A 17461-nucleotide genomic window follows, 5' to 3' on the forward strand; every position below is an offset into this window, starting at 1 on the left:
GTTGCAAAGAAAAAGCTATATCTCAGACTGGTCAATAGAAATAAAAGATTAAGATGGGCAAAGTAACACAGACACTGGACAGTGGAAGATTGGAAAAAAGTATTATGGACAGACGAATCTAAGTTTGAGGTGTTTGGATCACAAAGACAAACATTCGTGAGACGCAGAAAAATTAAGATGCTGGAGTGTCAAGCATGGTGGAGGCAATGTGATGGTGTTCTTTGGTGGTGGTAAAGTGGGAGATTTCTACAGCGTAAAAGGGATCTTGAAGAAGGAAAGCTATCACTCCATTTTGCAACGCCCTGTGGACGGCACTTCATTGGAGCCAATTTCCTCCTACAACAGGACAATGACCCAAAGCACCGCTCTAAACTATGTAAGAACTATTTAGGTAAGAAGCAGTCAGCTGTTATTCTGTCTATAATGGAGTGGTCAGCACAGTCACCAGATCCCAACCCTATTGAGTTGTTGTGGGAGCAGCGTGACCGTATGGTACGTAAGAAGTGCCCATCAAGCCAATCCAACTTGTGGGATGTGCGTCAGGAAGCATGGGGTGAAATCTTCAGATCACCACAACAAATTGACAATTTGAATGCCAAAGGTCTGCAAGGCTGTAATTGTTGCAAATGGAGGATTCTTTGACGAAAGCAAAGTTTGAAGGACACAATTATTATTTCAATAAAAAATAATTATTTATAACCTTGTCAACGTCTTGACTACATTTCCTATTAATTTCATGCATGTTTTCATGGAAAAACAAGGACATTTCTAAGTGTCATTGTCATGTGGTTAATAAAAAAAGTATATCTAAATGATAGTGACAAATCTAAAAGTTACTTCTATTGCCATCCATGTAGAAATAGCCTACATAAAGTAAACAAATAAAAACATTGCAGCCTGCAGATATAAAACAGCCTAATAAAAAAGCCTATAAAAAATAAAAAAATAAATCCTATATAAAAAAATAAAAAATACATATTTGCAACACATGGCCTGTCTGCAAAAAAACGTATTGACTTGGTCCGGCCCAAACCTTTCGCTAGGAAACGTGCAGCATTGTATAAAATATTCTAGGCCCTCGTATCCAGTGAGCTCAGGGCAGACACAGCTGTAGGCTATTTGTGCAAGGGATAAGAAGTAAATCAGGTATTTTATGGCGTTTCACCTGGATCAGAGCATGACATTTTCCCCCTTTCATGCAGTGGTTATCGAAAGGGAGAGAGATGGAAATATTGCTCAAGTACATTGAACTACTGTAATTCTCAATGGATTCTATAAACAGACTTGGTTTACTTGTGGTTTGAAGTGAAGAAAAAATTACTTTAAGAAGCGCCACTGGTCATTAGTGGCCTTGAGTTAAGACAGATGTCCCAAATGTGCAAACATATAGGTCTACACTTGCGTGCAGGCCAGGTGGCATAGACCTACTTCTATATGCATAATCATGTCCGTGTCCTTACTCAACACTGACAGGAGCGCTCCAAAGTAAATATAATGAAATAATTGAGAACTCATCAATGGAATGAAACAATGTACTACTGGTGATCTATGTAATGGGGAATTGATAGACTAACAATAAAAGGGTAAACAATTCACACAATTAAGTTACGAAACAATGAATGTGGACAAAATGGCGGGAGAACGAATTCTGAGAGAGACATACCTTGTGCAACTTAGCCACACTCTTCTTATTGGACCGTGTCATCCCCGTGGCCTCCACAGTGGCCTAGTCCAAAGAGACAGGAGCAAATCAGACAGGTGTCTTGTGTGCCATGAACAAAAACAATCTATTTGCGACTGCTCGTCCAACAGCCTATTGCCCAAACAAGCAATTAAAAGGGGTTAGCCCAACTTGACTGCGTGTACTTCTGATCAGACAGTGTTTAACATGGGTTGCATGGTGTTCTACTGGACTCCAAAATGATACCTACTTGCCCAAAAGGATGTCCTCACAGCCAGTGGTGGTCACAAAGATGTTCCCCTCCTTGCAAGCCTCCTCCATGGTGGTGACTTCATATCCTACAACAATCACAAAAGCCAATTAAATACTACACAAAAGCAATGTACAACAATGTACAAGCTTTTACACTTGAGCTTGATACTACCTCTGCTGCAGTAAACAAATGACATGGGGTCAAACAGAAAATGTTTGCATATTATGTACAGCAATTATAAATGGCCTTCAACTTAAAACATATTCTTCAGATCATATTTGCTAGGCACCCAAGATAACTGAACGCACACCTATAACAAATCTCCAATAATATTTTGAGAATGTAAATCTGAACAATAACATAATCAAACTAAAAAGGATCCAGACCCTCCACGGCAGCCTGCAGGGCATTGATGGGGTCCACCTCTGTGACGATGGCGCGGGCACCGAACCCACGGAGGGCCTGGATGCAGCTCTTGACAACGTCACCGTAGCCGGCAACAACCGCCACCTTTCCATCAATCATCACGTCGGTGGCCCGCTTGATCCCGTCAATCAGAGACTCTCTGCAGCCATACAGTTTGTCGAACTTGCTCTGGAGGGAGAGAGAGAGAAATGATCTATAGAGAGGGAGTCAATACTGCTGCTTACTCAGGAGGGTGATCACATACAGTACCATTATTTTATGGCACTTTAAGAACTGATGAGTCAAGCATGGCCCTACTAAGGGAGGATGATGGGGTCTACCTTGGTGACTGAGTCATTGACCTGGGACCTTGAGCTCGTCGTTCTTCATCATCTTGTACAGGTTGTGCACCACTGTGGTGGTCCCCTCAGACACCTTGATTCCCAAAGGAGACAATTTGACAATCTTTAATTAGCACTTTTTTAAAAATGGCATCCACATGTGGTAGGTGGCGCCATCATAAACATCACAAAATTATCAGGGCCTTAGCCTGATCTCTTCTCAGAGAACTAATATGAATGTCAGGTTAACATTTCAAACAGGAGTCAAGACTTCCCTCCTTAGGAACATTATTCCCAAGGGACTGTGTTTAAAGTTAAGAGTTCCTGCTGCATGTTGCTTACCAAGCACCTTAAGTTCATCCTCAGTTCTCAGTATTGAATCTGGAGTAATGCCGCCACCTAGTGTACAAGACTGAGAAATACAGCCCTGCTGACAATCAGCAGTATCACCCTTGCAATTTGGGGAAGGCATATTTCCATAGCTGAACCACACTAAATTAGATCTGAGAATACTAGTGTACAGGACTAGTGTGGAAAGGCTGTGCCGATTAAAATACCTCTAGTGTTTCGCATTGGGGCATAAAGTAAACCAATTTTACATTGCACGGTTACCCCATCACTCATTTATTTAGATTGCTGGCTAATGTGTGTCTTTGCTGTTTAAAGAAAATAAAAACCATGGATTAGTCTCCCAGCCAATACAAAACATGGAGTTAAATACCGAACTTCCTCTTTAATGCTTTGCTCTGGATGGAACAGTCATTCCTTTAAAAGCTCTTACAGGATGCAACACACCCTAAAATCAAACTTAACTTGCCACACAGCTGAACAAAAAGGCAAACCAACAAAGGCTTGACCGGATAAGGTAAATGATTATGACAAATAACCCCGAGAGCTTCTGGTCAGCGGGGTGGTGGCACCGGGATCCTCATCTCTCCCAAGTGGTCATTCTCTCTCTCTCCCCTTACCCATCTATCTATCGCCTCCTTTGAATTCCATGCTGTCACAGTTACCAGCCCTTTCAAGCTTAACATTCTTATCATTTATCGCCCTCCAGGTTCCCTCGGAGAGTTCATCAATGAGCTTGATGCCTTGATAAGCTCCTTTCCTGAGGACGGCTCACCTCTCACAGTCCTGGGCGACTTTAACCTCCCCACGTCTACCTTTGACTCATTCCTCTCTGCCTCCTTCTTTCCACTCCTCTCCTCTTTTGACCTCACCCTCTCACCTTCCCCCCTACTCACAAGGCAGGCAATACGCTCGACCTCATCTTTACTAGATGCTGTTCTTCCACTAACCTCACTGCAACTCCCCTCCAAGTCTCCGACCACTACCTTGTATCCTTTTCCCTCTCGCTCTCATCCAACACTTCCCACACTGCCCCTACTCGGATGGTATCGCGCCGTCCCAACCTTCGCTCTCTCTCCCCCGCTACTCTTTCCTCTTCCATCCTTTCATCTCTTCCCTCTGCTCATACCTTCTCCAACCTTTCTCCTGACTCTGCCTCCTCAACCCTCCTCTCTTCCCTTTCTGCATCCTTTGACTCTCTATGTCCCCTATCCTCCAGGCCGGCTCGGTCCTCCCCTCCCGCTCCGTGGCTCGATGACTCATTGCGAGCTCACAGAACAGAGCTCCGGGCAGCCGAGCGGAAATGGAGGAAAACTCGCCTCCCTGCGGACCTGGCATCCTTTCACTCCCTCCTCTCTACATTTTCCTCCTCTGTCTCTGCTGCTAAAGCCACTTTCTACCACTCTAAATTCCAAGCATCTGCCTCTAACCCTAGGAAGCTCTTTGCCACCTTCTCCTCCCTCCTGAATCCTCCTCCCCCCCCCCTCCTCCCTCTCTGCAGATGACTTCGTCAACCATTTTGAAAAGAAGGTCGACGACATCCGATCCTCGTTTGCTAAGTCAAACGACACCGCTGGTTCTGCTCACACTGCCCTACCCTGTGCTCTGACCTCTTTCTCCCCTCTCTCTCCAGATGAAATCTCGCTTCTTGTGACGGCCGGCCGCCCAACAACCTGCCCGCTCGACCCTATCCCCTCCTCTCTCCTCCAGACCATTTCCGGGGACCTTCTCCCTTACCTCACCTCGCTCATCAACTCATCCCTGACCGCTGGCTACGTCCCTTCCGTCTTCAAGAGAGCGAGAGTTGCACCCCTTCTGAAGAAACCTACACTCGATCCCTCCGATGTCAACAACTACAGACCAGTATCCCTTCTTTCTTTTCTCTCCAAAACTCTTGAACGTGCCGTCCTTGGCCAGCTCTCCCGCTATCTCTCTCAGAATGACCTTCTTGATCCAAATCAGTCAGGTTTCAAGACTAGCCATTCAACTGAGACTGCTCTTCTCTGTATCACGGAGGCGCTCCGCACTGCTAAAGCTAACTCTCTCTCCTCTGCTCTCATCCTTCTAGACCTATCGGCTGCCTTCGATACTGTGAACCACCAGATCCTCCTCTCCACCCTCTCCGAGTTGGGCATCTCCGGCGCGGCCCACGCTTGGATTGCGTCCTACCTGACAGGTCGCTCCTACCAGGTGGCGTGGCGAGAATCTGTCTCCTCGCCACGCGCTCTCACCACTGGTGTCCCCCAGGGCTCTGTTCTAGGCCCTCTCCTATTCTCGCTATACACCAAGTCACTTGGCTCTGTCATAACCTCACATGGTCTCTCCTATCATTGCTATGCAGACGACACACAATTAATCTTCTCCTTTCCCCCTTCTGATGACCAGGTGGCGAATCGCATCTCTGCATGTCTGGCAGACATATCAGTGTGGATGACGGATCACCACCTCAAGCTGAACCTCGGCAAGACGGAGCTGCTCTTCCTCCCGGGGAAGGACTGCCCGTTCCATGATCTCGCCATCACGGTTGACAACTCCATTGTGTCCTCCTCCCGGAGCGCTAAGAACCTTGGCGTGATCCTGGACAACACCCTGTCGTTCTCAACCAACATCATGGCGGTGGCCCGTTCCTGTAGGTTCATGCTCTACAACATCCGCAGAGTACGACCCTGCCTCACACAGGAAGCGGCGCAGGTCCTAATCCAGGCACTTGTCATCTCCCGTCTGGATTACTGCAACTCGCTGCTGGCTGGGCTCCCTGCCTGTGCCATTAAACCCCTACAACTCATCCAGAACGCCGCAGCCCGTCTGGTGTTCAACCTTCCCAAGTTCTCTCACGTCACCCCGCTCCTCCGCTCTCTCCACTGGCTTCCAGTTGAAGCTCGCATCCGCTACAAGACCATGGTGCTTGCCTACGGAGCTGTGAGGGGAACGGCACCGCAGTACCTCCAGGCTCTGATCAGGCCCTACACCCAAGCAAGGGCACTGCGTTCATCCACCTCTGGCCTGCTCGCCTCCCTACCATTGAGGACGTACAGTTCCCGCTCAGCCCAGTCAAAACTGTTCGCTGCTCTGGCCCCCAATGGTGGAACAAACTCCCTCACGACGCCAGGACAGCGGAGTCAATCACCACCTTCCGGAGACACCTGAAACCCCACCTCTTCAAGGAATACCTAGGATAGGATAAGTAATCCTTCTCACCACCCCCCCCTTAATGATTTAGATGCACTATTGTAAAGTGGCTGTTCCACTGGATGTCAGAAGGTGAATTCACCAATTTGTAAGTCGCTCTGGATAAGAGCGTCTGCTAAATGACTTAAATGTAAATGTAAACTGTGACAAGTCAAATGCAGGGGCATTGGCTAAATATCAAAACCTCATGTTTACATTTTTGTAAGGCGAAAGCAAAATGTGAGCTCCACTACTAAACGGTATTTCACTTCAGTACCCTTCGGATCCAGTTAGGGCCAAGGGGGAAGGAGCGAATTGGGACATGTGAATACCACTGTCCTCCTTAGCCCTTCAATGTTTGTAGCAATATGGTGCCCTGCTTCTTTAATTAAGCAGCAGTATGAGAGGCCTGAGGCCCGGAGAGTTGTAAGTCAGAGATAGCTAGGTCCCATACCTGACAGCAGTATGGGGTACTTCTTTTGGTGAGGTTGCCGCTGTCATCCAGGATCATGTTGAGGGGCTGGCCATCCTTCCAGTAGATGGTCTGCTCAATGCACCAGACATACTCCTCGTCGGTCATCCCCTTCCAGGCATAGACTGCAATGAGAGAGGAGCGTGAAAATCAGGGTTGATGAGTGCTTTGCAATGGCATCAGACCCAATGGATGCATTCAGTGAGGATGAAGCAGGATAAAAAAATGTTTTAACAAAGCAGGCACTACCAATTGGGAAAGTTCATTTTCATATTCCATTTTTAAAACACTATACCAATTGTACCAAATGAATGCAACCCAGGCAATAGGACAGTAATACAGACGTTTGAGTGCACACCAGGGCCTGGTTTCCGATAGCGATGGAACTTAGGCTTGCGAGTGTTAAGGATGCATCCTTCCGAAGATGTAACGTGTTTCCCAAAACACCACACAGAGAAATGTTCACTAAGTGCGTCGTCGAGGCATGTGTCAAAACTAATAGGATCAAATGAAAGGCAGCGCTGCTCTCGGATCAGCCTTCTCCATTAAAATTGTACCTTAATATTATAATTATTCCATAATACTGACGAGGGATAAGCGCAGAGATATCACCTATAGCTCAGTTACCTTAGCTTAAATACCAACATAGACGGATAGTCATGTCTTGAGTTGAAACAAGGTAAAGTTAACTTTAGTGAAGCAAGTTATACATTCTTGGCCTATGATCAAATTTCCTTGAAAATCGAACTATTGTCGTTGACAACTGAAGTGTGAAGAGCTTTCCAACACTTGTTTCACACATAATGGCCACGTTTCAGGCAATTTCCGAGCAGTCACACTGTACAGATGAAAACTGGAGCAGTGCTACTCAGGAATCAAATCAACATATGACATTCAAGCCGTAGAACAGTGAGTGGCTGAAACTCTGCTATAAACCAAACCAAATAAGCACCCCACTGTGATGAAGACGCTGCTACTCCTCTGGCTTTGTAACTTCTCCCCCAGGACACCACCCCAAGTACTACATCACTACATGTGGAAAAAATCAGTTTGGCAAGTTCAGGGCCAAATAGTTACTCAGCAAATATCCTCTAGTATTTCACTGATTGAAACACTACAGCAGGGGTAACATTGTGCTCTGGAGTGATGAAGGAATATAGGCCTACTCACAAATTAAAAGGAATTGGACTGTGCAACACTCCCCGTTTGGGTAAACATGTTCTGGTTTATCAAGGGGGAGTTCTATAATTAACAAATCACAATACAAGTCCATAGAGTGAACAACAGGCTTACATGCTGACCAAACCAGATGCGCACATGTTGATTTTGTACCCCCACACCAGACACGATTAGGACACGCAGGATGAAATATCAAAACAAACAACCAATTATATTAAATTTGGGGACAGGTCGAAAAGCATTAAACATTTATGGCAATTTAGCTAGCTAGCCTGCTGTTGCTAGCTAATTTGTCCTGGGATATAAACATTGGGTTGTTGTTTTACCTGAAATGCAATGGGTTTCATGCATGTTAAAATCAGAAGCCTCCTCCCTAAATTTGTTTAATTCACTGCTTTAGCACACTCCACTAACCCTAATGTCCTAGCTGTGTCTGAATCCTGGCTAAGGAAGAAAAAAATCTGAAATTTCCATCCCCAACTACAACTTTTCCGCCGAGATAGAACTGCCAAAGGGGGTGGAGTTGCAATCTACTGCAGAGATAGTCTACAGATTTCTGTCATGCTATACAGGTCTGTGCCCAAACAGTTTGAGCTTCTACTATTAAAAATCCACCATTCCAGAAATAAGTCTCTCACTGTTGCCGCTTGTTATAGACCCCCCTCAGCCCCCAGCTGTGCCCTGAACACCATATGTGAATTAATTGCCCCCCATTTAGCTTCAGAGTTTGTACTGTTAGGTGACCTAAACTGGGATATGCTTAACACCCCGGCCTTCCTACAATCTAAGCGAGATGAACTCATTTTCTCACACAAATTATCAAGGAACCTACCAGGTACAATCCCAAATCCGTAAACACAACACCCTCATAGATATCAGCCTGACCAATCTGCCCTCTAAATACACCTCTGCTGTCTTCAACCAGGATCTCAGCGATCACTGCCTCATTGCCTGTGTCCGTAATGGGTCCATAAGCTTTGCAGGCCTTTATTTCATATGGGTGTTAAACATTTTCCAACCTCGCAATAACTATCTTTCACATGGACACTGAAAAGATCCGCAAATGGCTGTATGTGGTATGGTTCAAGGACATGAGAGGTGTTCGAACAGAGGTGCTTAAAGGAAGGAGTCCAACTCTCTAACCACTAGGCTACCCTGCCATCCCATACAGTGTCTATGGGGTCATTTGCACTTCCTAAGGCTTCCACTAGATGTCAACAGTCTTTAGAACCTTGTTTCATATTTCTACTATGAAGGAGGGGGGAATGAGAGCTCTTTCAATCAGGTGTCTGGCATGAGCTGATCACGCGTGCTCCCGTGAGAGCGACCTGCGTGCCATTGCATTTCTAAAGACAAAATAATTCTCCGGTTGAAACATTATTGGAGATTTATGTTAAAAACATCCTAAAGATTGATTCGTTACATCGTTTGACATGTTTCTACGAACTGTAATGGAATTTTTTGACATTGTCTGACCTCCGCATTGTGAATTTGAATTTGTGAACTCAAGGCGCGAACAAAAAGGAGGTATTTGGACATAAATTGACTTTATCGAACAAAACAAACATTTATTGTGGAACTGGGATTCCTGGGAGTGCATTCTGATGAAGATCAAAGGTAAGTGAATATTTACAACGCTATTTCTGACTTTTACTGACTCCACAACATGGCGGATATCTGTATGGCTTGTTTTAGTGTCTAAACGCCGTACTCAGATTATTGCATGGTGTGCTTTTTGGTAAAGCTTTTTTTTTTATCTCTAATTCTGCTTTTTGTGACTCCTCTCTTTGGCTGGAAAAATGGCTGTGTTTTTCTGTGACTAGGTACTGACCTAACATAATCGTTTGGTGTGCTTTCGTCGTAAAGCCTTTTTGAAATCGGACACTGTGGTGGGATTAACAACAAGTTTATATTTAAAAAGGTGTAAAATGTTTGAGGAATTTTAATTATGAGATTTCTGTTGTTTAAATTTGGCGCCCTACACTTTCACTAGCTGTTGTCATATCGATCCCGGTAGCGGGATCTAAGCCATAAGTAGTTCAGAGTTTAGATATCATCCTGACCAACCCGTCGTCTAAATACACCTCTATTGTCTTCAACCAGGATCACAGCGATCACTGCCTCATTGCCTGCGTCCGTAATGGGTCACCGGGCAAACGACTACCCCTCATCACAGTCAAACGCTCCCTAAAACACTTGAGCGAGTAGGCCTTTCTAGTCAACCTGACCCAGGTATCCTGTAAAGATATTGACCTGATTCCAGGTCATCTATAAGTCCTTACTAGGTAAAGCCCCGCCTTCTCAGCTCACTGGTCACCATAGCAGCAGCCAGCTGTAGCACGTGCTCCAGCAGATATATTTCACTGGTCACTCCCAAAGCCAACTCCTCATTTGGCCACCTTTCCTTCCAGTTCTCGGCTGCCAATGACTGGAACAAATTGCAAAAATCACTTAAGCTGGAGACTCATATCTCCCTCACTATCTTTAAGCATCAGGTATCAGAGCAGCGTACAGATCATTGCACCTGTACATAGCCCATCCAACTACCTCATCCCCATATTGTTATTTTTTTTATATATATTTTTTTTTATTGCGCCCCAGTATCTCTACTTGCACATTCATCTTCTGCACATCTATCACTCCAATGTTTATTTGCGAAATTGTAATTATTTTGCCACTACGGCCTATTTATTGCCTTACCTCCCTAATCTTACTTCATTTGCACACACTCTATATAGACTTCTATTGTGTTATTGACTGTATGTTAGTTTATTCCATATGTAACTCTGTGTTGTTGTTTGTGTCACACTGCTTTGCTTTATCTTGGCCAGGTCGCAGTTGTAAATGAGAATTTGTTCACCTGGTTGAATAAAGGTGAAATAAAAAAATACTGTATGTGGGAATGTCTTGTCTGTTTTACATGTAGTGTTGGTACATGGAATATTCCTCAACTGCATATGTCATGAAATGCTATTGAAAAAAGAAGTATTATGTTCAACTGACATTTTCAGATATGATTTTGACAAACACACTTTGGTGCTTACAATTCATTCTCTATTGTCATGTATTTGGTGGGCAGTGTCATCTGTGATCTTTGTGATATGACTTTCTTTAAGCACGTACTGATGAAACTGTCAATTAATATTTTTTTTGTAAAGTCTACAAACGCTTTGACATTTATTCACTCTGTGATAGGGCTGGATCCTATATGCTACTTTTATTATTGTCCTGTAAATGGTTCAGTGCCTATAATTTAGGCTGTGTGTAGAATGGGGTATAAAGTAAATTACCTCTACTACAAGATTATAGTGAAAACAGTATACAAAAACAGCATACAAATTTGGCTTATGTATTCATTTACCTATAACTAATCAGAATTCCATTATGTTTACATAAAGAAGAGAATACTTCAAAATGAGAAGATCCTGCCATGGAAAAGATGACTGGGTGGACATAAAGTGTAAAGGAGGAACTCACACCATGCAGCAGGACACCTTCGGTCTTTGTAATGCATGTTTGTTAGTTATATTTTAAATAATGAATGGTTAGCTGTTATGTGACAATTAGATCAATTAGATGGCCAAGGAAGTTGCACAGAACTTCCCCAACATCCCCTCCCAAATTGATATGGAACCTTCAAAGACACATGGAGCAACTGCAAAAAGAAATGGCTGAGGATATACTAAAAATGTCTGGTATGTAATGACATTTAATTCAAAGTAAATTTTTATGTAGTTGTGTCAGACAGCCATATGTTCAGTTCATGCCTTTGATTTCAGAGTTCAACAAAGCCAACAACTGCTTCATGTGTGACACTGATAAAGAATCTGAATGTGGCCCAAAGACTGACTGGGTTAGTAACTTCATTTAACATGTTTATAATCTTCTGACAACAGTGATGGCATGTAAGACAATTTATGATATAACACAATGGATGGCTAATTCATCATTGATATTATTTATAACGTGTTACGCTTTGTTTTGTTTGATAACGGTGGTTCCATGTGCTGTAACTAGGAATGAAGACAAAATAGTTCAACAGAGTAAAGAACAAACTGGAAGTGCAGTCTTTGTTGTTGAAAATGTATGCTATACCCCATCCACACTGAAGAGGCTCTGAAATGTACATCAACCAGGGATAAAGACAAAGTTAACACTGAAATGTTTCATACTTATTTGAAGTTAAGTGTCTGTTGACATGTAGGAAAAGATTAAAGGTCTACAATTTCTGTTTAATTTGATTTACTGGCCACCATTACTGTGGTTACATGTATAATGGTCAATATAGTATATGTATATAAACATGGTCAATACAGTATATGTATTGACCAGCAAACCCACGGCAGCCTACCTCACTAGTTCACTCTCCATCCCTGCTTTGGACAATTAATAGCACGACCTTCGTACTTTGTCCTTTTCCTTTATGGTTGATATTAACGACAAAAGGAGATATGTCTCTCTCCTATTGTGTACCGCTATTAAATACTGTGGAAAAATAAAAAAAACAGGGAAAATAAGTACTTAGAACTACCAATTATTATAGCTAAATATTAAAGAAAAGGGTAAACACAACACTGGACCCCCTAATTGTCAAACTAATATTAATGTACAACAATATAGAACAGACATAACTAGAGGTTATGCAATATGGGTGTATATCCACTGCACGCTTCTTAGGTATGTAATTGACATGACCAAGGAGCTATTGAAATGTAAAACTATGAAAAATGTACGTTACACCGCATGATTTTACAGTACACAAACTGTCACGTTTGTCGTAAAGACGAGACCAAAGCGCAGCATGATTAGAATACATTATTCTTTTAATGAAGGAAGAACACTTAAACAAACTAACATGAAGCTATGAAGAACGAGTGCAGACACAGGCAACTACACATAGACAATAACCGACAAACTATCCAAGGCATATGGCTACCGAAATATGGTCCCCAATTAGAGACAACGATAAACAGCTGCCTCTGATTGAGAACCAATCTAGGCAACCATAGACATAAAAACACCTAAAAACACAAACATACAAAAAAACCCAAAGGTGCGGACTCCCGGCCGCAAACCTAAACCTATATGTGAGGGTCTGGGTGGGCATCTAACCTCGGTGGCGGCTCTGGTTCTGGACGCCGCCCCCCCTTCTTTACTCTGAGTCCGCTCTTGTAGCACCGACCCGTGGATCATCATCGTCGGAGGCTCTGGACAGCAGATCCTCGCCATAGGCCCCGGGCTGGGGACCCTCGCTGCGTGGATCATCGTCGGATGTTCTGGACTGGGGACCGTTGCTGGAGAGCCCGGACCGTCGCTGGAGACCCCGGGCTGGGGAGCGTTGGAGGTTCCGGACTGTGGCCCGTCGTTGGAGGTTCCGCACTGTGGCCCGTCGTTGGAGGTTCCGCACTGTGGCCCGTCGTTGGAGGTTCCGGTCTGGGTACTGTTGCCGGACGCTCTGGACTGCCGAGGCGCACTGTAGGCCTGGTGCCGGCACGGGGACACACATCTCAGGGTGAGTGGGAAGAGCAGGAACGGGGCGTACTGGACTGACGAGGCGCACTATAGACCTGGTGCATGGTGCCGGAACTGGTGGTACCGGGCTGGTGACACGCACCTCTGGACAACGATAAACAGCTGCCTCTGATTGAGAACCAATCTAGGCAACCATAGGCATAAAAACACCTAGACTGGAAAAACCCCATAAACATACAAAAACTCTAGACAGGATAAAAACACATATATCACACTCATCACACCCTGACCTAACCAAAAATAATAAAGAAAACAAAGATAACTAAGGTCAGGGTGTGACACAAACAAGAGTGCAATATAGAAGGGTACATTCTGCACCATGTTTGAAGTCAGAAGGTCACATGACCAAGGAGCTATTGAAATTTAACATTTTGAAAAATGAATGTAAAAATGTGTGAGATGAAAGTGGACAAACTAAAAGGTGTGCAATGTGTAGGCCCACTGAGTGGACATTCTGAACCTTGTTTGAAGTCAGAAAGTCACATGACCAAGGAGCTATTGAAATTTTACATTTTGAAAAATTCATGTAAAATCTTGAGAGGAAAATGGACAAACTAAAGGGTGTGCAATATCGAAGGGTAGTCAGTGGACATTCTGGACCTTGTTTGAGTCATTAGGTCACATGACCAAATGAGCTATTGAAATTCGAAAAAAGTTTGTACTTTGTTTACGCTCCCTAACTAATTCAACTAGGAATACAAAATGCTGCTCACATTTCCACGTGTTTATTAGCTTTGGAAAGGGAATTAATGTCCAAATCGTGAAAATAAGACATGTGCAATGTTGTGCAAAGTTTTTCCAACATTTTTCCAACACTTATTTGGAGACTGTGGCTTAAGTGGTTTGAAAGCTATTGAGGTTTGAAAGTGCGAATATCCGTTGAAAATCCAACTTGAAACTGTCTTGACCTCGGTGTGTCCAACCAACCTTTGATTTGACAGCCTGTACATGCGCAGTTCAGCGTTATACTCGCTGACGTGTTTATGAGCATGAGTTTAGCTAGCCGACGTCACCTACAAGCGTTATCCAGTAGAGAAGCATCTTCTGCCCATCTTCATACTGTACTGTCTTTGGAAGATATCACACTAATATTTCCCTTCATTGCCTGTGCCAGACTCCAGGGTGACATACTGCCTGTCAATCAAGGAAAACTGGCGTTTGTTTATCCCATGTATGACTTGTTTTTGTCGCACTGCATCGCTTTATCTTCGCCAGGTCGCAGTTGTAAATGAGAACTTATTCTCAACTGGCCTCCCTGGTTAAATAAGGTGAAATGAAAAATAAAACAACGTAGGTAACTTAGTACCGAGCTCAGAAAACAAACGAAAGCACCATGCTCGACTAAATGGATTACAACCACCGAGAACATAGTTCAATCTTCTGAAATAAACCACAAGTGTTGTGTGCATGTCGACTCGATTTATTCTGTGATGTAAACAAAACTCTTTACCTTTTACCACATATATGTGAATTGCATGCCAAAACTGCTGTTACTGGTTATGCATGGGTAAGGCTTTGTAAAAAATAACAAAAGCCTGCAGGTAAATGGACCGTGTTCCGTCCGAACTGGATTATACAAGTTTATAAATGCCAGTGCACATTTGCAGATGTCTGGTTAGCCGACTGTCCAATGATAACTAACTAGCTAGCCATCACTTGATATAAATCAGCTAAAAGAACGCCAAGCTAGCCAAATGTGCAGTCTAAAATCTGTTACTCGACATTAGCCTAGCTGGTTAGCCACCCGTTAATCCACAATCAATGAAGGGCTTGAAGCTCGCCTGTATGATAAAGAATATAAATAATGTACATTCATACTGACCGACTTTGAAGTGAAGTTTCTCAGACATTATGGTTTCTTTTTGATGTCACCGTCTTGATATGTGTGGTTGTTGCTACCTGGCTTTGGACAGAGAGAGTATAATATTTGTGAACTTGAATTTAAGAATCAGTCAATTTGCTTGCTTGTAATATTCATGAGGTCTCCGTGCCAACTTCAACATTACGCTTCCAATTGGCTGAGAATGTTCATGCCCCTTACGAAAGAAAGCGAGTTCGTTTTGCATGGACCGGTGCCATGGGAGATAGTTTTCAAATAAAGACAATTCTCATTGGTCGTTAAGTAAAATCTCGACCCGGGGTAAAGGGCCATGCAAAACGAACTGGCTCTTAGCCACAGAGAGTGGCAGCCAAAAATAGTTTCATACCACAACCTATTTTATTGAATAGTTAATAATTGGGTGGCAGTTAGCCTAGTTGCAAGAGCGTTGTGCCAGTAACTGAAAGGTTGCTGGTTCAAATACCTAAGCTGACAAGGTGAAAAATCTGTCTGTGCCCTTGAGCATGGCATATAACCCTAATTCGTTCCAGGGGTGCCTTACTAGTATGGCTGACCCAGTAAAACAACACATTTCACTACACCTATCTGGTGTATGTGACAATAAACATGTGTTTTATAGCACTACTATTACATAGTAATAACCAAAAACAAATCATGACATGCCTACCTTCAGTTCCACAATCTCCTTATACATCATTAAATGTAGTAGGTCTATGATAAGTGTTATATTTAATTATATCCCCTTTTAGGTATTCTGTGTTTGATAACTGGGTTTATAATTCATGAAATCCCATGACACATTTGAACTGCAACACCCATTCATGATATAACCTCAAACTGGCTGTGTGTCATGATGAAACATTGTTTGATTGACCATAGATTTCCATTCCAGTCATGAAATTCCCTTTAAAAACAACCTACGGGGAGGGATTAAAAATCAACATTGCCTCTATGTGGATGTGTACATATCTATGTACAGACATGTTTTCTATGCACTTAAGGCATTTTACATCAAGAAAGAAGTTTGGCAAAGACGATGGATGATATATATATATATATATATTTATATATTTATATATATATATATATATTTTTTATATATATATATATATATAATATGACATTTGTAATGTCTTTATTGTTTTGAAACTTCTGTATGTGTGATGTTTACTGTTAATTTTTATTGTTTATTTCACTTTATATATTCACTTTATATATTATCTACCTTACTTGCTTTGGCAATGTTAACACATGTTTCCCATGCCAATAAAGCCCTTGAATTGAATTGAATTGAAAAAGTAAAACACTATTTGCAGTGTGGAGGTTAAACAGCAATGCTGACCTAGCTATAATACAATTACTTCTCAACTGCACATTGCATGATTAAACTCAGATGCAGCAGCATATTACAGGTGGAAGTGTCAACCAAACTCCTTCAATCAAGTATGGACATGATTTTGAATAAGCCTGTATCATAACCACTGCATATTTTCAACCAAGTTACAAAAGGTCTGTCCATACGACGAATGATTCAAATGAGGTAACACATGAGTGAGTTGTTGTGTTATGCTTTGTTATGCAACCTTCAAAGGAAGTGTTACCCAAAATGATACATTGGAGTATATTAGATTTAAATGGAGATTGTAAGAGCTGACGCAGCCTAAATACACAGCTTTTTATATAAGCATTAAGGTTTTATGCAAACTAACAAATGCATTGACAGGGCTGTGCATACACACATTGGAAGACTGACCTAAAACTTGTGTCCCATCTCCAGCCCTTCCCTATAATCTGGCTCTGTAGCCTCTCTGTTGTCTACACAATTCAAAAGGATCAATTTACGATGAACAAAAATATAAAACACAATATGTAAAGTGTTGGTCCCATGTTTCATGAGGTGAAATAAAAGATACCAGAAATTATCCATATACTCAAAAAGCTTATTTCTCTCAAAAGTTGAGCAGAAATGTATTTATATCCGTGTTAGTGAGCATTTAGCCAATGCCAAGATAATCCAAACACCTGACAGGTGTGACATGTAAAGAAGCTGATTAAACAGCATATTCATTCCACAGGTGCACCTTGTGCTGGGGACAATAAAAGGCCTCTCTAAAATGTGCAGTTTTGTCACACAACACAATGCCACAGATGTCTCAAGTTTTCAGGGAGTGTGCAATTGCCATGCTGACTGCAGGAACGTCCATCAGAGCTGTTGCCAGATACAGTTGAAGTTGGAAGTTTA

At 42.8% G+C, this 17461-nt stretch overlaps 1 pseudogene; it reads right to left on the bottom strand.

Moving 5' to 3' along the window:
• Positions 1-1927: 1927 nt before the first annotated feature.
• Positions 1928-6776, bottom strand: LOC135529008 (adenosylhomocysteinase-like; annotated as a pseudogene).
• Between the last annotated feature and the right edge of the window lie 10685 nt (positions 6777-17461).

The sequence above is a fragment of the Oncorhynchus masou genome, chromosome 5, assembly GCF_036934945.1.
Source record: "Oncorhynchus masou masou isolate Uvic2021 chromosome 5, UVic_Omas_1.1, whole genome shotgun sequence".
Lineage (NCBI taxonomy): Eukaryota > Metazoa > Chordata > Actinopteri > Salmoniformes > Salmonidae > Oncorhynchus > Oncorhynchus masou.